Source organism: Coturnix japonica, chromosome W, assembly GCF_054131305.1.
Source record: "Coturnix japonica strain WE chromosome W, WE-NBRP24, whole genome shotgun sequence".
NCBI classification, from domain to species: Eukaryota; Metazoa; Chordata; class Aves; order Galliformes; family Phasianidae; genus Coturnix; species Coturnix japonica.
This window is the reverse complement of record NC_140701.1, coordinates 14,124,733-14,146,477: the sequence shown is the minus strand read 5'-3', so window position 1 is coordinate 14,146,477 and position 21,745 is coordinate 14,124,733.

Here is a 21,745-nt window from a genome sequence, read left to right as displayed (position 1 = left end):
CAAGGGGTATCGATGGGCCTTTGGGATAGCTGCTGTTAACACAAACGGTGTTAAGCAGCTGTCAGCTTTACCTGGTTTGTCAGATAATCCTTCTGCTGTGGGGTTACTCCAGGTAAAAGACCAAGAGGTACCAATTGCCACCAAAGTGGTTCACAGATGGCAGTACCGCACCAATAGGGACTCATTACTCCCCATTCACAAGCTAATTCGCCAATTAGAGAATCAGGGAGTGATTAGCAAAACTCACTCGCCTTTTAACAGCCCCATATGGCCAGTGCGTAAAAGCAGTGGGGAATGGAGGCTGACCGTGGATTACCGTGGCCTGAATGAAGTCACACCTCCATTAAGTGCTGCTGTACCAGAAATGCTAGAACTCCAGTATGAATTGGAGTCAAAAGAAGCTAGGTGGTATGCCACCATTGACATTGCTAATGCCTTCTTTTCCATCCCATTGGCTGCAAAATGTTGTCCACAGTTTGCTTTTACCTGGAGAGGTATTCAGAATACCTGGAAACATTTACCTCATGGGTGGAAGCACAGCCCAACCATTTGCCATGGGTTGATCCAAGCCGTCTTGGAACAGGGTAATGCTCCTGAGCACTTGCAGTATATTGATGATACTGTAGTGTGGGGCCATACAGCAGCAGAGGTTTTCAAGAAAGGAAAACAAATAATCCAAATTCTTTTGCAAGCTGGTTTTGCCATTAAGCGCAGCAAGGTGAAGGGGCCTGCCCAGGAAATCCAGTTCTTAGGTATAAAATGGCAAGATGGACGTCGTCACATCCCAGCAGATGTGATTGACAAAATCACTGCTATGTCTCCACCCACAAATAAAACAGAGACCCAATCTTTTCTGGGAGTAGTGGGCTTTTGGAGAATGCATGTCCCAAACTACAGCCACATAGTGAGCCCCCTCTATCAGGTAACACGGAAGAAGAATAATTTCTCATGGGGTCCTGAGCAGCAGCAGGCTTTTGAGCAGATAAAACAAGAGATAGCCCGTGCCGTAGCCTTGGGGCCAGTACGGACGGGACAGGATGTGAAGAACATCCTCTACACTGCTGCTGGAGAGAAAGGTCCCACCTGGAGTTTGTGGCAAAGAGCTTCGGGAGAGACCCGAGGCCGACCCCTAGGATTTTGGAGTCTGTAGAGTGTGTTTTTTACAGATAGTTAGCTGAGAGGGGTTGTAAACACGGTGCAGTTAATCAAGCAGCCATGCCACCTGCAAGGACAGTGAGAACAACAAGATGCCTTGGGATGGTGAGAAACTAGCCATGGTTTTGTGAGCTCAGCAAGGGAGTAACTTTCAGGATGTTAACAAGAAGCTGCAAAGATAATTGGGGATGGTATGGAATTGGGAACCAATGATGAGCTCCACTTTTGCAATATGTATGAGCTAATTATCCGTATTATAAATGTACACGCAGCCAAGCAATAAAGGAGAATAGCTGATCATATGTCAATGACAGGTGTGGTCGTCTGCTTTTCTCCCGCCGTTCGACAACAAACGCCCTCTGGGACAGAAGGGCCATCTCCTACGCAGGATGTGCTGCACAGGTCTTTTTCTTTCTCTTCTTCCTCTCAGCAGAGTATTCCCTTCTCACCATCATGTCCTATGACCGCTACGTTGCCATCTGCAAGCCCCTGCACTACGGGACCTTGATGGATCGCAGAGCTTGTGCCACCATGGCAGCAGCTGTCTGGGGTGCTGGGGTTCTCAGTTCCCTGCTGCACACTGCCAGTACGTGTTCACTGCCTCTCTGCCATGTGAACCAGTTTTTCTGTGAAGTCCCCCAGATCCTCAAGCTCTCCTGCTCAGCCTCCTACCTTAAGGAAGTTCTGTTTCTCATTTTTAGTACCAGTTTAGCCTTTGGCTGCTATGTTTTCATAGTTGTGTCCTATGTGCAGATCTTCCTTGTCGTGCTGATGATGCCCTCTCAGGAGGGACAGCACAAAGCCTTCTCCACGTGCCTCACTCACCTGGCCATGATCTCTCTATTTGTCAGCACTGGCGCTTTTGTCTACCTGAAGCCCCCCTCCATTTCCTCACCACTCCTGGATCTGACAGTGGCACTTCTGTACTCAGTGGTTCCTCCAGCACTGAACCCTATTATCTACAGCATGAGGAATAGGGAGATCAAGCACGCTCTTAGGAAGGTGTTGCAATATACACTATTCCAACTTCCATAAAGTGCACATCTTCATCACAGGATTCCCATTGATGGCTATTTATGTTTTATTCTTGTTTGTCTTTTTGATTTTGTGTAATACCGTAATCTGCAAATAAGTTGCAATTTATTTCACTACTTCTTTCCTACCTACTTTCCATTTTATTATACCAAGAGCTTGTGAAAACATGAAACCAGATTCCCTGAATAGGTTAAGAGACAAATAAGAAAAGTTTTCAAAATAGACTTTTCCTTATCTCTTCTTTCTTCCTCCCTTGTCTGGGTCTGGGAGAGCTACATCCATGGACAGCAGCACAACAAGCTCTTTTCCATCCTGCCACAGTGCTCTCAAGTCCTTGTATTTGTGCAGGCCTGAAGGTCTTGTGTGTTTCACAACAGTCCTGTTGTCTCTACAGTAGCACTCCGGGGCAGCAGTCAGTAGCCAGCAATATGAACGGTTGTGTCAGAGCTGGTCTCCTTTTTGACACTGTCATGGAGTTATCCAGATCAGTGTATGACCCTGACAGGGGGGGCAGTAGGCCCGCAGGCCCCCTGGCCCAAACAAATAGGAAGGGAAAAAGGAACAGGGTAGAGAGACTGGAGCTGGGCTCAAGGAAACAAACAGAGAATCAGAAAAGACCTAAGAAGGAAAACTTGTTTTACTAACTATGATATGTGGAATACCAATGGGAAAAATTACAAAACCATTACATTCCACCCCTTATTCTACATCACTACATCATGCTTAGAAAACATATCTATATACAAATAATCAACAATTAAAATGCATTAGACACACAGGAATTTATACATATATATACATGGAATTACTGACTGCACTCCCCCAACATCAAATTCCCTTATCGTACATATTGAACATACACATCCTTCTGCATCACCACCACGTGCACCCAGGTCCCTGGGCAAAAACAGTTCCATGGAGAGGTTTGCCCTTTAGAGAGACTAGAAGGACCCAAACAGCTTTTCCCAACATGAATAATCTGCGCAATAGTGTCCATAGTTAAGTCCACCCCTCGGTCTCTGGCCCTTTCCTATGTTGCGTCTCTTCCTTGATGGCTTGAGGTCTCATGGGCCCATCGAGATAGAAATAATTCACCCTTGTTCTGCCAGTCCACATCTATTTGAGCTACCTCAATTCTGGCAGCTCGATCTACCCAGTGGTTGTTTTGCAGTTCTTCAGTAGACCTACTCTTGGGCACATGTGCTTCCACATGACGCACCTTTACAACCATATTCTTTGTTCGGGCAGCAATGTCCTTCCATAATTCAGCGGCCCAAACAGATTTACCCTTCCGTTGCCAGTTATTTTGTTCCCACCTCTGTAACCACCCCCATAAGGCATTTGCCACCATCCATGAGTCAGTATAAAGATACAGCATTGGCCACTTCTCCCGTTCAGCAACATCTAAGGCCAGCTGGACAGCTTTTACCTCTGCAAACTGACTTGATTCTCCCTTACCTTCAGTGGCCTCTGCAACCTGTAGTGTGGGGCTCCACACAGCAGCTTTCCATTTGCGATGCTTCCCTACAATGCGACATGATCCGTCAGTGAATAGGGCATATTTCTTTTCATTTTCTGGTAATTCGTTGTATGGTGGGGCCTCTTTAGCACGTGATACCTCTTCTGCTGGTGATGTTCCAAACCTTTTATCTTCAGGCCAGTCCATGATTACCTCTAGGATTCCTGGACGATTGAGGTTTCCCATTCGTGCTCGCTGTGTAATCAGCGTAATCCACTTGCTCCAGGTGACATCTGTAGCATGATGAGTGGAGGGAACCTTTCCTTTGAACATCCAGTTCAGCACTGGCATTCGAGGTGCCAAAAGGAGCTGTGTTTCAGTCCCAACTACTTCGGAAGCAGCCTGAACCCCCTCATACACAGCTAAGATCCCCTTCTCAGTTGGAGTGCAGCACTCTTCAGACCCCTTATATGATCGACTCCAGATTCCCAGGGGTCGGCCTCGGGTCTCTCCTGAGGCTCTTTGCCACAAACTCCAAGTGGGGCCTTTCTCTCCAGCAGCAGTATAGAGGATGTTTTTTACATCCTGTCCAGTCCGTACTGGCCCCAGGGCTACAGCACGGGCTATCTCTTGTTTAATCTGTTCAAAAGCCTGCTGCTGCTCAGGGCCCCATGCAAATCGTTTTTCTTCCGCGTCACCTGATAAAGGGGGCTTACAATGAGGCTGTAGTTTGGAATGTGCATCCCCCAAAAGCCCACTGCACCCAGGAAAGATTGTGTCTCTTTCTTGCTAGTTGGTGGAGACATGGCAGTGATTTTGTCGATCACATCTTTTGGGATGTGACGACGTCCATCCTGCCACTTTATACCTAAGATCTGAATTTCCTGGGCGGGTCCTTTTACTTTGCTTCGCTTAATAGCAAAGCCGGCTTGTAGAAGAATTTGGATTATCTGCTCTCCTTTTGTGAAAACCTCTTCTGCTGTATCACCCCACACAACAATGTCATCAATGTACTGCAGATGTTCAGGAGCACCACCCTGTTCCAGTACAGTTTGGACCAACCCATGGCAAATGGTTGGGCTGTGTTTCCACCCCTGGGGCAAACGGTTCCATGTATACTGAATGCCCCTCCAGGTGAAGGCAAACTGTGGCTTACATTCTGCAGCCAAAGGAATAGAGAAGAAGGCATTGGCAATGTCAATGGTGGCATACCATTTGGCTGCTTTTGACTCCAGCTCGTACTGGAGTTCCAACATGTCCGGCACAGCAGCGCTCAATGGGGGTGTGACCTCATTCAGGCCACGGTAGTCTACTGTCAGCCTCCATTCTCCACTGGCTTTACGCACTGGCCATATGGGACTGTTAAAAGGTGAGTGAGTTTTACTGATCACTCCCTGATTCTCTAACAGGCGAATCAAATCATGAATGGGGAGCAAGGAATCCCTGTTGGTGCGATACTGCCGTCTGTGCACTGTCTTTGTAGTAATTGGTACCTGCTGCTCTTTTACTCGTAGCAGCCCCACAACAGACGGGTCCTCTGACAGGCCAGGCAAAACAGACAGCTGCTTAATGTTGTCCATGTCTACAGCAGCTATCCCAAAGGCCCATCGATACCCCTTAGGATCCTTGAAATGCCCCCTTCTGAGGTAATCAATACCCACTATACATGGAGCCCCTGGGCCAGTCACAATAGGATGTTTTTGCCAGTTTTTGCCAGAGAGACTTATTTCAGCCTCCAGCACAGTCAATTCTTGAGAGGCCCCATTCACCCCAGAAATATGGATTGATTCTGTCCCTTCATGACTGGAGGGCATTAGGGTGCACTGTGCACCAGTATTCACCAGCGCCTTATATTCCTGTGGTTCTGATGTGCCAGGCCATCGAATCCACACAGTCCAATAAACTCTATTATCCCTTTCCCTCCCCTGACTGAGGGCAGGGCCCCTCTATTGGTTACCTGTGATGACTGGAGCAACTCCACTGGTGGTTGATATGTCTAGTAGTTCTTTCACCCGTGCTTGTAATGCAGAAGTAGGCTGATCAGGCCACTTCCTCATGTCTTCTCCACAGTCACGTAGGTAGCGCCACATGGAAACACGCGGTGCAATCATACTGTTGTTCTTTGCTCAAGCTGGGAAGCGTGTGCGTTTAACAGCTGAGACTTTTGATGATGCAGGTTAGGAGTAGGACTGGAATACTTTGATCAGATCCTTCATTAGACCTGGTGGCCCGTACGAGGATTGACCTTCATCAGTTGTTTCTGATACTATTACGGGATCATTACAATTAGTTGATGGAAACAATTTCTTGCACATTTCATCTAGTCGGTCTTCTAGCCGTGAAATGGCAGAAACTGCGGCATGCAGTTGGGGGAGCTGCTGATCGGTGGTTTGAAGCATTATAATCAGCTCAACAACTCGGGGCCATCTGTCCTCGAATCCTTTAGATGCTGTTACCAATGTCTGTGCAATTCTCACTGGTGCTGTACTTGTGATTTTCTGCCACATGTCAGGATCGGCCCTCACTCTCTCAGGGTCAAGTTCGCTTGGATGAGGGCTGTACAACATTTTCACCATGGCCAATTCCCTCAGGCACTGAATACCTTTTTGGATGGTATTCCAACTATCAAATTTAGGCTTCAAAGCATCCTTATAGGGGTACCTTTCTCTCACAGCTTCTAACAGCCGCAACCAGAGAGTGGCAGCTCCATCCGAACATCTGCTAATCCCTCTGTCGATACCTGCATCTTGGGCAATGCTTCCTACTTGGCGAGCTTCATTACCATCTAGAGACAAGCTGTTGATCCCGTTGTCCCAGCAGCGAAGCAACCAAGCAAGGATACCTTCATCTTGACGCCGTGTAAACTCCTTTCTTGAGCCTTGGATTTCAGTCAGCTTCAGAGGTCGACGATAGGTGATTTCTTCCTCATCATCAGTCTCTTCTTCATGCCTCTTGGTTTTTCCCTTTGCTTTTTTCGGTACTGCTCCATGCCCGGCACCTGGGTCTTCTGCTTCTCCTTCTTTTCGTTCTAGACGCATGGACACCTGTTTCCTTTTCTTGCCTTCCACAGAGGCAACTGATATTGCTACTGATGCCTCCTGTGACTGATCAGAGTTAACTTGGGCTTGAATCTCAGATCAGAAACTCTCTCTTTCCAGAATAGTATGATACAAAGCACGGTATGCATAAGCCAAACCCCACATAAGTTTTACCACCTTAGATCTCTGACCCAAATACTCACTTAATTTCTCAGGGTCCCTTAGGTGTTCAAGAGTGAAATCCCATGACACTGCGGGTCCCCATGCTTCTAAGACTTTTCCTAAACCTTTCCATATTCCCTGCCAGTCATCATTCTCTGGTTTCTCTCTTTCTGGAGGAGACTTCCGCATAGAACGAATGCATAGGAATACATATGCATTCATTAATAGTGATAACATGGATACAAGTACGAACCCTATATCAGTTATTGAAAGGCGTGTGGAAATCTGAGAGTACAACCTAAAAAAAGCAGGTTTTTTTAGCCTGTACACTGGATTAAACATGGTGGTGTTTGTAAAATTGCCCATTCCATCTGAGATGCAAGTATTTGTAGGATTCGCAATTCCATCTGGTGTGTAGATGCCAAAATTCGGACCATACCACATCTCATATAAGTACAAGGCAGGCGTCTCCATCAGTATCCACCTTATTAGGCCATATACCTGCACAATTCCACAACACCAAATTATGGTGTTAATAGTTGACCAATACTTTGAGAAGATCATAATTGCTTTCAAACCCTTAAACAGAGCAAGTGGGATGAAGAGTGGATTCATAGCTGGCAGGCTCTGTAAAAGTCAGAGCTAGCTAGCTTTGCTCTAAGGGAGAAAGAAATCCCTTTGTTTTCTATACAAAAGTTAGATAGCAATGCTGAGAATGTGCAGCTGCCCTTGATGTTGACAATTTGTCTGGTATTTCAAGGTCACATTCTCAGTGAGCAGCTACGAAAAGATAACACTCCCGTAACGAAGCTAACATAGCTCTTTAAGAGCAAAGAGAGAGTCGTTCTAAAAGCTAAAAAGCTCTATGCCCGCATCCTCCACCAGAAAAATCTGTCACGGGTTACTTAGATTTACCTATGCCCGTGACAGGGGAAGCCACCCCGTGGGCCCCCCCCAGGCCCGGAAAGGAGGGGGAAAAGGGGAATGGGATAAAAACAGCGGCAATCTAAGGAGGAAAAACTTATTTTACTAAATATGATATCGAAATACAAGATAACACAATATAATATAATTGAGGCTAACAAATCGTACAAACAGAGAGAGAGTCCCCGAAAACCGAGAGGCCTACTGTGAACTCTAGGCAACACGGCTGGAACGCTTCCCACTCTCCGAGAAGGTCGAGAGAAGAAGGAGGGCCCTCCAGCCTGGGAACGAGATTATATAGCGTCCTGGTCCCATGACTTATCATTACCCCTGTTGTTCTCTGGGATATGTAGTCTTCTTCTGTGGACTGCACATTCAATAGAAATATCCATACTTTACATGATGTTATGATGTGGAATACTCATAGCAAAATTACAAAATTACAAAACCATGACACTCTGTTTGCCACTTCCATTAGCTCTGGCTTGGCTGCTGTGCCATCCCCAGGCAGAGCTCAGTGCACTCTCACAGAGGGCAGTCTCCCTTCCTTGTCTCCTCGCCCATCCATCCTAAAGATATACCCCCTTGTGCTACAGTGCAATGGTGGAAGCCATTCAACTGTGTCCCTGTGGTCCAAACAAGAGCCCAGGCCTGCAGCCTGGTGTTCTCATTAGTTGAAAATGACAGAAGTAAACATACAAATTGGAAAGCGTCATTGGACATAGCCTGACTGGATAGCTTATCTATAGCAACAGTGTACAGAAGGTGGCACACAGGCATTAGAGCTGACGTAGCATCACAGACACTCCCTGGGCATGGATTTCCAGGAAGGACCTGTGCTGCATTTCCAGCTACAACAGAGTGTGAGGGACAGCCCAGGGAACTGGCATGATCATAGAATCATCAAGGTTGGAGAAGACCTATAAGATTACCCAGTCCAACCATTCGCCTATTACCAATATCTCCAACAACACCATGTCGCTGAACACAACATCCAAACATTGCTTGAAAACCACCAGGGTCGGTGACCCCACCACCTCCCTGGGCAGTCCTCACCACTCTTTCTGATCTGTAATATTTCCTAACATCTAGCCTGAATCTCCCCTATGATGTATTAGGCGGCACGAACTCACGGGATGTAACGCGATAGGCCTCCCCGTGCTCGGTAATGTATATGTATGAGGCTGAAATTGGAGCCCTATATAAGGGTCTCACACGGTTCATTAAACGCCATTTTACAGCTCACCATATTGGTGTGATCAGCGTGTAACTTGGTCATGGGGCCATCAGATGCACATTCTCAATGATGGACGTAGTTCTTTAGGTTACCTTACACAAGGCAACAATTGGTGCCCTGTGTGAGGAAGTCCTGAGAGTGAGTGTGCGACGGCTAACGGCGAGACGGACGCGAATCCTACGGTTAGATCCTGTGGAAGCGCCGGAGGGGCGATATATTGACTGCAGCTACTGATTATCCTGTGGTGAGACCGTGGAAGACCGTGGGACTTTGGGCCCGGGTATATATACAAAGGGTGCGAGGACGTACGGTGTCGAGCACCAGAAAAAACATGGATTCCGTCACAAAGGTACTATTACGGGTTTGTAAAACCCACTGCGGTAGGAATGCTCCTTCTAAGAAGGAGATTGTTGCCGTTATTACTTTTTTGCAGGAAGCGGAGCTTTCACCCTCCCCTTGTAATTTGCTCGATTCGGAGCGGTGGGAATCTTTCACCGCTGCCCTGCTCCTAAGAGCAACAAACGATTATAAGGCGGAGGAGTTAAAAACCTGGGTTTTGGTCCTGGGTGCGCTTAAAGCGGCTAAGGAGGAGAAAAAGATCCAGGCAGTCGCGAATGGGGTTTTTGGGGTGGGTTCCGGGACGTCTGGGGTCCCGGAGGGTGCGGAGGAACCGCTCCCTTGCGGCGACTCCGTACCCAAGATGGCGCCGACCACGCCGGCCGTTTTCACAATGGCCATGGCGGCGCCCGAAACAACTCCGGAAGGGATGGCGGAAGTTGCCTCATCTGGGGAGGCGCCGCCATATTATCCCCGCCTATACCCCTGTTTGAAGAGCTTTCGTTCACCTGAGGGGGGTGGGTCCTGTCCGAGGGAGGGAGAGTCATGGGGGGAGGCGCGCCGTGGAGGCGTTAAGCCACCCCTAGACCCGCCCCCGGAGGAGGGACCTCATCCCGCGAAAGGGGAGGAACAAAAGGTACTGTCTGCCTTCACCCCGTCGGTTTCATCTCCCGCGAAGGGGGAGGAGAAAGGGGAGGAACGGAAGGAATTGCCTGTCCCCACCCAGTCGGTCGTGGTTCCCCGGAGGAGGGGGGAGAAGTGGGAGGAGCGAGAGATATCGCGTAAGCCCACTGATTGGACTGACATTTGCGATACAATGCGAGAGGTGGGGCTCAAGGAGCGGGACTGGGCGGTGTTCCCAATTGTAGTCAAACAGGAGGGACCGGTTTGGGTACCTTTGGAAGCAAAAGCAGTTGCTCGGTTTATAGAGGCGATTGACAAAAAGGGATTGAGATCCCCGATGACAATGAGTGCCTTTGAGGCTCTCGTAGCCCCAGGTCCCCTACTCCCATATGATATTGAAAGCCTTATGAGAGTAGCCCTCGAACCAGTACAGTTTACTGTGTGGAAGGAGGAGTGGATAATACAACTCAAAGCTGTTTTAGCACAGGCTGCGCGCGATCCACAGCATCCAGCAAATGGGAAGGAGGGAGATCCAAAAACTGATTTAATGAGGCTTTCAGGTTCATCTGCGGATTTGGCTGGATCTGCAGAGAGGCAGCTTAGGGACCTCCGCCCAGGAGAGCTGCTTGCCACCACGGGGGCGGCTACCTCTGCTTTTATACACTTTATAAGAAAAGCAGAGCCTGTAGCCCCGTGGTCAGAGATTATGCAGGGTCCCTCAGAGTCATTCTCTGAGTTTGCCAATCGATTGATACGGGCAGTAGAAGGATCGGAACTGCCTAAGGAAGCGCTGACTTCTGTTATAAAGGATTGCCTGAAGCAAAAGGCTCATAAAGAGATTAAGGATATCATTCGAGCGGCTCCTGAAGATCTTGAGACTCCTGGTGAAATTATTAAGTATGTACTGGACAAACAACAAACAACGCCGTTGTCCAGTGAAGGGCTAGCAAGCGCATGGCTTTCTGTTATGGCCATACAAAATGATCGATCTAAAGGCCCTTGCTTTAAGTGTGGCCAGACTGGCCATTACAAGACGCAGTGTACAGCTAAAGAAGAGGGGCATAGGAGTAGAGAAAAGTGCCAGGCCTGTGGCAAGCTGGGTCATGAGGCCCGACAGTGCCGGAAATATGTTATCATGCCGCAGGGAAACGATTTTGGGAGGGCACCTCAGGCCCTGGGTCCCTCCCACAATCAAGCAGTTGGGCCTACCATCCCATCGAATTCGTTCAGGGGGAGAGGCCAGACCTCTCGCCCACAGTGGCGCTAACTATGGACCTCAGCAAGCGCCCCATAGTCAAGATAATCTTGACATATATGGGACAATTGCCTTATAAAAAGATTCCTCGCTCCATCCTTATCACCGCCCTGCTTGATTCCGGAGCGGATGTTACGGTAATAGCAGAAAGGGACTGGCCACCAGCTTGGCCAGTTCTTGCCTTGACGAATTCCATCTCTGGGGTTGGAGGTACAGTGTCAGCTGGCGAGTCAGCGGAACAGGTGGAAATCGCCCTTGTCAATAGGGATGACTCCATAGACAAACCTGTACTGATCGAACCTATGATTGGGTCTGTTCCAGGCACAATTTTGGGCCGAGACTTCCTTGACGCCTTAGGGGTTCGCATGACAAATTTATGGTAAGGGCCACTGTCTACCAATTGGCAATAAAACACGCCATTCCTTTGCGCTGGAAGCAGGATGCTCGTCCTGTTTGGGTAGATCAGTGGCCTCTTCCTTATAAAAAATTAACAGCGCTCAAGGAGTTGGTTTCACGAGAACTCCTTTTAGGTCATTTGGAACCCTCTCTTAGTTCTTGGAACACTCCTGTTTTTGTCATTCGAAAATCATCAGGCTCGTTTCGGCTGTTACATGACCTCCGCATGGTTAACGCTCAGCTCATCCTCTTTGGTCCGGTGCAGCAGGGCAGCCCTCTACTATCAGCTGTACCTGAGGGTTGGCCTTTGGTGGTTATCGATCTTAAAGATTGTTTCTTTTCCATTCCTTTGGCAGTCCAGGATCGAGAGGCCTTTGCCTTTACTGTACCCACCGTTAATAACCAAGGGCCTGCTGAGCCATGCACATTCTCAATAATAACCAAGGGCATGCTGGGCCATGCACATTCTCAATGATGGACGTAGTTCTTTAGGTTACCTTACACAAGGCAACACCCCTGTTGCAGCTTGAAACCATTCCCTTTAGTACTATCACTAAAGACACGAGAGAAGAGGCTGACCCCCAGCCACAGGCTGCCAGCTTCTGCAGGAGAATACTATGAGAGACAGTGTCAAAGGCTTTGCTGAAGTCTAGGTAGACCACCTGTAAGGCTAACTAATATAAAGACGTTAACAAAGATGATGGTAGATAGTCAAAGGTTATTAGCAAAGGAAAACTCACCAATGTCAATGCCTTGACTGGAAAGCTGAGGCAGTCTCCACTGGGGAGCAATCTCCAAGAGATGCTGCTTCAGTGGTGGTCAGCCCTTAAATGAGGTCTTAGTGGAGGTGGAGCTAGATTACTCTCACCTGTGCTCCCACAGCTGACCCAACAGTTGCCTCAGCTAATTAATCAGAGGTTCAAGCTGTGATTTCCCATACACCACCTCAACAGCCTTTCCCTCATCCACCAGATGGGTCACTAGATCATAGAAGGAGATCAGGTTGGTCAAACAGGACCTGCCCTTCATGAACCCATGCTGGCTAGGCCTGATCCCCCGGCCATCCCACACATGCCACACAATCTGCCTGAAGACAATCTGCTCCATAACCTTCCCTGGCACCGAGGTCAGGGTAACAGGCCTGTAGTTCCCCAGATCCTCCTTACAACCTTCCTTGTAAATGGGAGTCACATTGGAAGCCTCCAGTCTTCCAGGACCTCACCCGTTACAAAGGAGCGCTGATAGATGACAGAAAGCAGCTCGGCTATCACCTCCGCCAGTTTCCTCAGCACTCTCGGGTAAATCTTATCTGGTCCCATGGACTTGTGGCAGTCCAGTTGGAGTAGTAATTCCCTGACCGTTGCTTCCAGAATCACAGGGGGTTCAGTCCGTGACGTATTCGCCAATTATCCCGAATTATCTTGGGACCTCAACTGTCCAGGGGAGAGAGACACAAATATGGATGCCATCATGTCTTCTCTCAATTTATTGCTGTGTCACATACCTTATATACCATCCTAAATCCCGCGCAGATGTGTACACCCGCTTTGCAAAACCCGATGCACGTGATACAACCTATACACACACCTACCTAAACCCCCCACCCACTAACTCTTAACCTACAGGCCGTCACTCAGCTATTCTAGAACATTCCATCTACTCAGAACTACTGTATGCACTCATAAATCCTTGCAAAGACAACTTAGCACTCCAACATCTCCCCCCTTTCTTTGCTAATGTGATGTTTCATAGTCACACGTGGATAGTGGTTGATAGCCATCCCCATGTGGTGCACTTAAAACTAAATTAACTGCAAGAAGGTGACTAACCGCCTGATCCAAAACAGGGTGAACAATACGAATTATAACAGGAATCAAACACACAGCAAGCAGAATAACTACTAAAGCAATCACACCCACAGTAAGAGCATTCTCAAGTCATCTAGGAAGACCAAGTATTTTGGAAAAGAAACCCCAGTTCTTGTCCTTCAATATCCGGAACGTCGAGTCAGCTATGTCCTTCGCTTCCCGTCGGATCTTGTCTATGGCCGAAGATGCATTTGCGCTGAAGTCAAGACAGCAGAATCCTTTGAGGCCTAGGTGTTGTTCCATCTGAGCGCAACCTAGACCAGTCCGAGCGAACAGAAAGTCTACCGCCATCTTAGTCTGAGTCAGTCCAGTGTCAAGGGAACTCAGTGATTCAGCTATATCAGTCAGTGCACGGGAAGTGCGATTCGCATTCTTTGCTGCCCAACAAGCAAGCTGTGTAGTCGCACGTGTATTACGAAGATAGTACCTAGGACAGGCTCACTCCCAGCAGCAGGAACAGAAGTAGAGGCAGCAGCAGCTGGCAACCACAGCCAGACCAGACAGGCAAGAATCCACTGGGTTCTGGCTCCTGTGGAAATACAAGCATACCCTCAGCCCCATGTGAGAAGATCTGTAAGCGTCATTTAGAAGATTCGAGCATTGGTAATATCAGATCCTATTTGGTTCACATCCAATCCATTAGTAAAATAGAAATGCACAGTAACCTGGATAATGACTAATAATTCGAATTCTTGAAACTGCATTGGAAATGCAAGAAATTCTCCCATTATGTCACACCACTGTTATCTGCAGTATAACAAGTTACAAAGCAATACCAATCAGTAAGAAGCACACAGTCCCAGTCTCTATGAAAGCTGGATACTAGTTTATGCCTAGAGATGAGGCCGAACATATCATACTGAAACCCTCACAGGGCCGGTCCTAACAACTCCAATTTACTTTCAAAAAGCATCATTTGGGTGGGCGATTGGACCGCCCAGTCCACACTATGCCAATCAAAGGGGGTGATGAGCTCCATCTGTATCATGTCCAATAGAGCTTGGCAGGAGGGACTTGCCAAGCCTGACGTAGCCATTACCGATCTTAACTCCTTAACAAGCTGCCAATCAAAAGGCTCCCAGGTGGGCCAGCCCTGAGGATCCCGTACCTCAGGGCTTACAAGCGGCCCACCCCCCTCTAATGGTTGAAAGATAAGATCTCTTTGAAGTGCACAGTTCTTAACAGTCATATACCAATCGTCCACTGGATCATTAAGGGGCTTTGCTAAATCACACTCCCGCTGCTGTTGTGCAGCCTGAATTTTAACTGCCTGAGCTAATGACCTAAAGTTAACCGAAAGCCTCCAAATTTCTCTTAGCAGCCTCTCAGGCAGATCATCCCCTTTGGTATCCTCAGTGCTCGCGGCACCTCCCACATCTCCCCTAGGAGCCTCCGGAGGGCCAGTGGCTGACGATGGCATACTAACGTCCGTGGAGACGCCTAATCCACGCACAGGGTGTAAGCACAGTGCAGGTGGGGCAGGGACCGTTGGTGTCGGCACACAATCAACAGCAATACCAGGGGCAAACGGCCCCTCCTCTGCAAACAAGGATTCCAAAGCCTTTTTCTCCGTAACGGGAAAAGCCTGTGCCGATTCCAAAGAGAAAGCACTGTCCTCCTCCCTCTTTATCTGCCTTTCGCATTCACAGAATCACAGAACTGTAGGGGTTGGAAGGGACCTCTAGAGATCACCGAGTCCAACCCCCCTGCCAAAGCAGGCTCCCTACACCATGTCACACAGGTAGGCGTCCAGGCGCGTCTTAAATATCTCCAGAGAAGGAGACTCCACCCCCCCCCGGGCAGCCTGTTCCAATGCTCCGTCACCCTTACCATAAAGAAGTTCTTCCGCACATTCGTGCGGAACTTCCTATGCTGTACTTTCATCCCATTACCCCTAGTCCTATCCCCACGCACTACTGAAACTACTGAGACCAGACTCACCACTATGGCTCCCACACCTCAGGTATTTACAAACCTGGATCAAGTCCCATCTCAGCCTTCTTTTTTCAAGGCTAAACAGACCCAGTTCCCTAAGTCTCTCCTCATAGGGGAGATGCTCCAGGCCCTTCACCATCTTAGTGGCCCTCCACTGGACTCTTTCCAAGAGATCCCTGTCTTTTTTGTACTGGGGAGCCCAGAACTGGACACAGTATTCCAGATGAGGCCTCACCAGGGCAGAGTAGAGGGGGAGGATCACCTCCTTTGACCTGCTGGACACGCTCTTTTTAATGCACCCCAGTATGTCATTGGCTTTTTTGGCTACAAGGGCACACTGCTGGCTCATGGTCAATCTGTCGTCCACCAGGACTCCCAGGTCCCTCTCAGCAGAGCTCCTCTCCAGCATCTCTTCCCCCAGACTGTACTGGTGAATGCAATTATTTCTACCCAGGTGCAAGACTCTACACTTGCTTTTGTTAAACCTCATCCAGTTTCTTACTGCCCAGCTCTCCAGCCTGTCCAGGTCTCGCTGAATGGCAGCACAGCCTTCAGGCGTGTCAGCCAATCCTCCCAACTTTGTGTCATCAGCAAACTTGCTGAGGGTGGTCACTATCCCCTCATCAAGGTCGTTGATGAAGATGTTGAGCAAGACCGGACCCAGTACAGACCCCTGGGGGACGTCGCTAGTTACAGGCCTCCAGCCAGGTTCCGCACTGCAAACGACAACCCTCAGCACTTTGCCAATCAGCCAATTCTCGACCCACTTCACCACCCACTCATCTATCCCATACTTCCTCAGCTTTGTTATGAGGATGTCATGGGGGACAGTATCAAAAGCCTTACTGAAATCAAGGTAGACTACATCTACCGCCCTCCCCTGTCCACCCAGCTAGTGACATTTTCATAAAAGGCCACCGGGTTGGTCAAGCACGACCTCCCCTTGGTGAACCCATGCTGGGTACTCCTGATAACCTCCTTATCTCCCAGTTGTCTGGAGATGGCATCCAGCACAAGCTGTTCCATCACCTTCCCTGGGACAGAGGTGAGGCTGACCGGCCTATAGTTACCCGGGTCTTCATTCTTGCCCTTTTTGAAGTCTGGAGTGACATTGGCCGTCCTCCAGTCTTCAGGCACCTCCCCAGTTCTCCAAGACCTCTGAAAGATTACAGAGAGCGGCTCAGCAATGACCTCCGCCAGCTCTCTCAGCACCTGCGGATGCACCCCATCAGGTCCCATGGATTGATGGACCTTAATGTTTCCTAGGCACTCACGGACCACCTCTTCCCTCACTAAAGGGAAATCTCCCATTCCCCGGACTCTCTCATCAACCTCCAGGGTCCGGGATTCCTGAGGGAGAGCCCTTTCACTAAAGACAGAAGCAAAGAAGGCGTTCAGTATTTCCACCTTCTCAGCATCCCCTGTTACCAGAGCGCCCCTCTCACTTAGTATGGGGCCCACATTCTCCCTAGCCTTCCTTTCTGTTAATGTATTTTAAGAAGCCTTTTTTATTATTCTTTATCTTCTTAGCTAGATTCAACTCCAGGTGGGCTTTAGCCTTCCTGGTCGCATCTCTGCAGTCCCTGACTACATTCTTGTATTGTTCCCAAGTGGTCAGACCCTTTTTCCACATATCATGTACTTTCTTCTTTCTGCGGAGCTTGAACATGAGCTCCTTACTCATCCACGCAGGTCTCCTTGCACCTTTTCCCGATTTCTTAGTCACAGGGACGCACCGATCCTGAGCTTGGAAGAAGATCCGTTTAAACGCTAACCAGCTCTCACAGGCCCCCTTGCCTTCTAGCACCCTGGCCCACGGGATAGCCCCAAGTAGGTCACGAAGGAGATCAAAGTTGGCTCTCCTAAAGTCCAGGGTAGCAATCCTACTTTTTGCTTTGCTTAGTAAGCAAAAATGTTCCTGAGGGGGAACATCAGGGAGCAGCTGGACACTCTCCCCCGAGCCATTAGAGCTCGAATTCCCTGGCTCTGCCACTTTCAGCAAGCCATAAACAGCAGCCAAAGCCTCCATCCACGCACTTCCCGAGCTGCGAATTTTCTGAAGGCAAGCACGTAGAGCTCCCCAGGCAGGGATAAGCTGAAGAGCAGACTTACTTCCTGCTCCAGCAGCTGATACTAACTCCATCCCTGCGGCTTGAACCTTATCCAGGTCCAAAGCCTTTACGGCTGAATCAGCCCACCTTGTATCATCCATTGGATGAGCCCCTCCGTGCTATTAGAGGACAATGTGCCCCCCGCATCCTTTGCAAGCACCTTTAAAATCTTTACCATCTCTTTAACGGATCCTGCCGCCATGGTAAAGACCCTCCCAGACCTTCCCCATCCTTTCTCCCAGCTGTTTCTCTCGGCTGCACTCCCGGCTGCTTCTTCCAGCCGCTCTGCCGGACCTTCCTGTCCGCCCAGCTGCTTCCCTTGGCTGCTTCCTGGACGCTTCTCCCGGCTGTTCTCTCAGCCGCTTCCTCGAGTACTTGAACATCAAACTCTATAAAAAAACAGAAACAATCACATCTACACTCACACCACAAGCAAACTCCTCAATCGTAAATCAACCACACTATCATGTTGGTATCACCACTTGACATATTCGCCAATTAACCCGACTTATCCCAGGGGATAGAGACACAAACATGGATGCCATCAACTTAGCACCCCAACAGTCCGCTCCCCAGCTGAGATTACCAGGTCAGAGTGTGGGGAGCTGTTGTACTAGGTATGCACTCAGGATGTAACGCGATAGGCCCTCCCCTGCTTGGTTATGCATATGTAGAAGGGGTTATGCATATGTATAAGGGGTGTAGATGAAGTAGCGGCTTATTTAAACCGCTAAAACGCATAATAAAACGCCATTTAGCTATTCACCATATTGGTGTGAATGTGTAGTTAAATGGGCCCCGGCTCGACCAGGTCAGATTTGCAGAGGCTTAACGCTAGAATCCTGATGTGAAATGAACTACAAGTAACAAGTGGTGCCCCGTGTGAGGCCATTAGGATTCAAGGTGTTGGAAATCCTCTGCATGCCTGTCGGATAAAGAGAGTCTGTGAGGTTGGCGGCAGGCTACTGGCAGAGGACCGCTATTGCGGGGCCGAACGAACTTGTTCGTCTCAGATCGACTATGGAGCAAGTCTTGAAGGTATTGCTTCAGTTTTGTAAAGACTATGGTGGCAAGCGTGTTCCTTCTAAGAAGGAACGTCATTAGTTGCCTAGAAAAGGAGAGGGAGCTTTCCTCTCCTCAGGAGATTCTGGACCACAGTAGGTGGGAATCTTTAACTTTTTCGCTCTGTGAGCGTGCAATGAATGAGCAGAAAGATGCTGAGCTCAAAATGTGGGGGTTGGTGCTTGGGGCGCTGAAAGCGGCTTGGAAAGAAGGGAAGACTGATGCTCAGATTGGGGCTGCTTTGGGAATTGGGTCGGGAGGCCTTTTCTCTTGCAGATGTGAGGATTTGAAAGACAAAGACAAGGTGGCGCGTGCCATCCCGACCGTACCCATCACTCTGGCTGAGCAACAACCAGATGGCCTGTAAGAGGCCATGCTTTTTACATTACTGTCTCAAAGTTTGCTGAAATGGACAAGTTCAGGCAAGTCCTGGCCAAGGTTCCAGGACTGCCTTTGTCTGAGACACACAGGAGATGGACAAGTCCGGGAGCTACGAAAGGGAGATAAGATACTGATCAATGGCCCTTGAGTGGTCTTTTTGTGTTGGCCTATCTCAAGGAAGATGGCCATCCCTGAGGACTAATGGCCCTTAAGTGGTCTTTCCTGTTGGCCCATCTCAAGGAAGATTGACATCTCTGAGGAAGTCACAAGACTCTGACCCGAGCCGTCCCGAAATCTCTGGAAGGCGGGAAAGAAGGATAAAAAGGGCACGGAGAAACCACGGTTTTGTGGGCATCTAGGTATCCGACCTCAGATTCCTCCACCGTTGTCCTACTGCTGCCTATTATCTCTTCTGGGATTGCTGCTCGAGACTCTGCTCCGAGGGACCTCGCTGCCCGAGACTCCACTTCCTGAGACCTCGCTACTCTGACCATCTTCTCTGCGTTTCATCGATCTGTGGCCTGCTACTCCGTTGCTGCTCTCCCCTACGCTTATTTTGCCCCGGACCAACGTTAACAACGTGCTACGGGACGCTGCTGCATTCAGGAGGTGACTATTCCCCGCTTTAACGTAATTCTTGCTCTTTTCTACCTTTTTCTATCGCCTACTTTCCCTTCCCCATCCCCTCAATTGTCTATTATTTCCAATAAACTGGTCGGATCAACATTTGAATGTTCTTCTTCTTAATCTCACGCCGGGCATAACATTATCAAAAGAACCTTTGCCTCACTCCTAAATTGGAGCGAGACATGGCCCTGTCCAGCAGCATTCCACACATTCCACATCCTTATCTCTTGACCCGCAGAAGCTCTCCTCTGAGGCCCCATCATCGTATCCAAAGCAACCGATATCTAATGCATTCCTTCACCCATCCTTGGGGGTGGGGAAAGGGAGTGAGCAGGGGCGGGAGGATGGGTCCCTTCCTTGAGATTGGATGGGTTGTGGGTGTGGCTCCGCCCATGGAGGGTGGGGTGGATAGGCGTAACCAAGATAGAAGCCAATCCACATCAGCGGGGGCGGAGGCGGAGGCGTTCCTAGTCATCATAACCCTTCCCCAAGAGGGTGGGCTGCTAATACGGCTCCACCTGGGGGGAGGGGAGAACAAGAGCGACCAAGTCACGGACTGGTCAAAGATAAGGGAGGCATTCCTTTTTGTCGTTAATTGGGGCCCAGTCAGGGGGCCATGGGCTCGAGTGGAGTCTCTGAAGCCGAAACAAGACCAGCTGACGAGCGAGCCACGGTAGCCCTAGTCGGAGTTGGTTAAACTGCTGCTGACAACTTTGAGAAGTCTTGTTTCATCTATGCTTTTGTTTGTTGTGGTTGTGAACTGTGTTTGATATCAGTCCTTGGATCTGTCACAATTTGGTTCAGAGTTTTTTTTTCAGGTCATTCCGGACTTCTGGTACTTCCTTCACGGTGATAACCATTCCTTTCTTTCACCTCTTTTTGTCAAACTGATTATGATTTGCATGTAACTCCTCCATAGTGTTTCCAAATTCCTAACAAATTGGGAAATGAGCCAAGGAACCCATTTAATATCTGTTAGTGTTGGTCACAAAATAAATCTATCATAAAGACCATTGCACTGATGTTTTTCAGTGTCAGCACCAGCCCAGTGGTATCAGTGGACAATACTCATCCTTAAAACTATACTGCTTAAGCAAAAAAGAAGGAACGGAGATGGCCCTTCCAGCAAGAAGGCTTGCTAAAATGACATATGTATTGAATTTTTAAATCAAGGATGTGATGATGAGCAACAACCAGTAGCCCTCACTTCGTTTCAGTTAACAAGGAAAGAGTGAAAATTCATGGAAAAAAATATGATAATATTAAAGAATTTGGAATCAGGTCAATGGGAAGGCCCATTCCTGCTGATAACTTGGAGGAGAGGAAGAATGCTTAGGATAAACTGTATAGGATATTGTCACTGTCTTTGTGATTGTTAAATGTTTATGGTATATGAAAGTACAAATTCAAATGGTATATGGAAATGTAATTGTTAATGCTATGTACAACGGTAATTGAGGGTACAAATAGTGAAATTGTGAAAAACAAAAAACAACAACTACAAAAAATAGTGAAAATGTTACAGAAGAACAGTGAATTAAATATTGAAATTTGATATGCTCTAGCCAGAGAAGTTTAAGTGCCAGCAAGAGAGTGCATCCCCGCGCTGTCCGCTTGTGATCAAAACAGTAAACAAATCGTTACTTCCCAATGGGGACAAAAGCAGAACATTGGAAGTGCACATGCCCTTAGTTTAGTGTTAATCACTACCCCTGCTGGGACCAGTATTACAGACAAAGTAAGTGATAATTTGGTTTGGGTAGTAGAGACCCGAGGTAGGGATAAGAATGCAGCACCAAATGCATTCAGAGTACCACAGAGAGCTCAGCTGATTCAGACAAAACAGAAACCCCTCAAATTTGAAGACATGGATTACCTGATAGCTACCAAAACAATAGAAATGATGCATAACACGGACAATTAGTTTACTAAATTTTCTCAGACTTAATGGCTATCGAATGTCTCCACAGAAAACCCACATGGCACGGCCACCAGTAGCTTGTTTGCATTATGGAATCACTGCTGGATCCCGAAACTTTGGGAACAGTGAGGAAGAAAAAGAAGCTGCCAGACTCCAAAACCACGTGTGTTTCCATGTGTGCTCTACACATGCATGGCCAGTGCACGATATAGAGTTCAG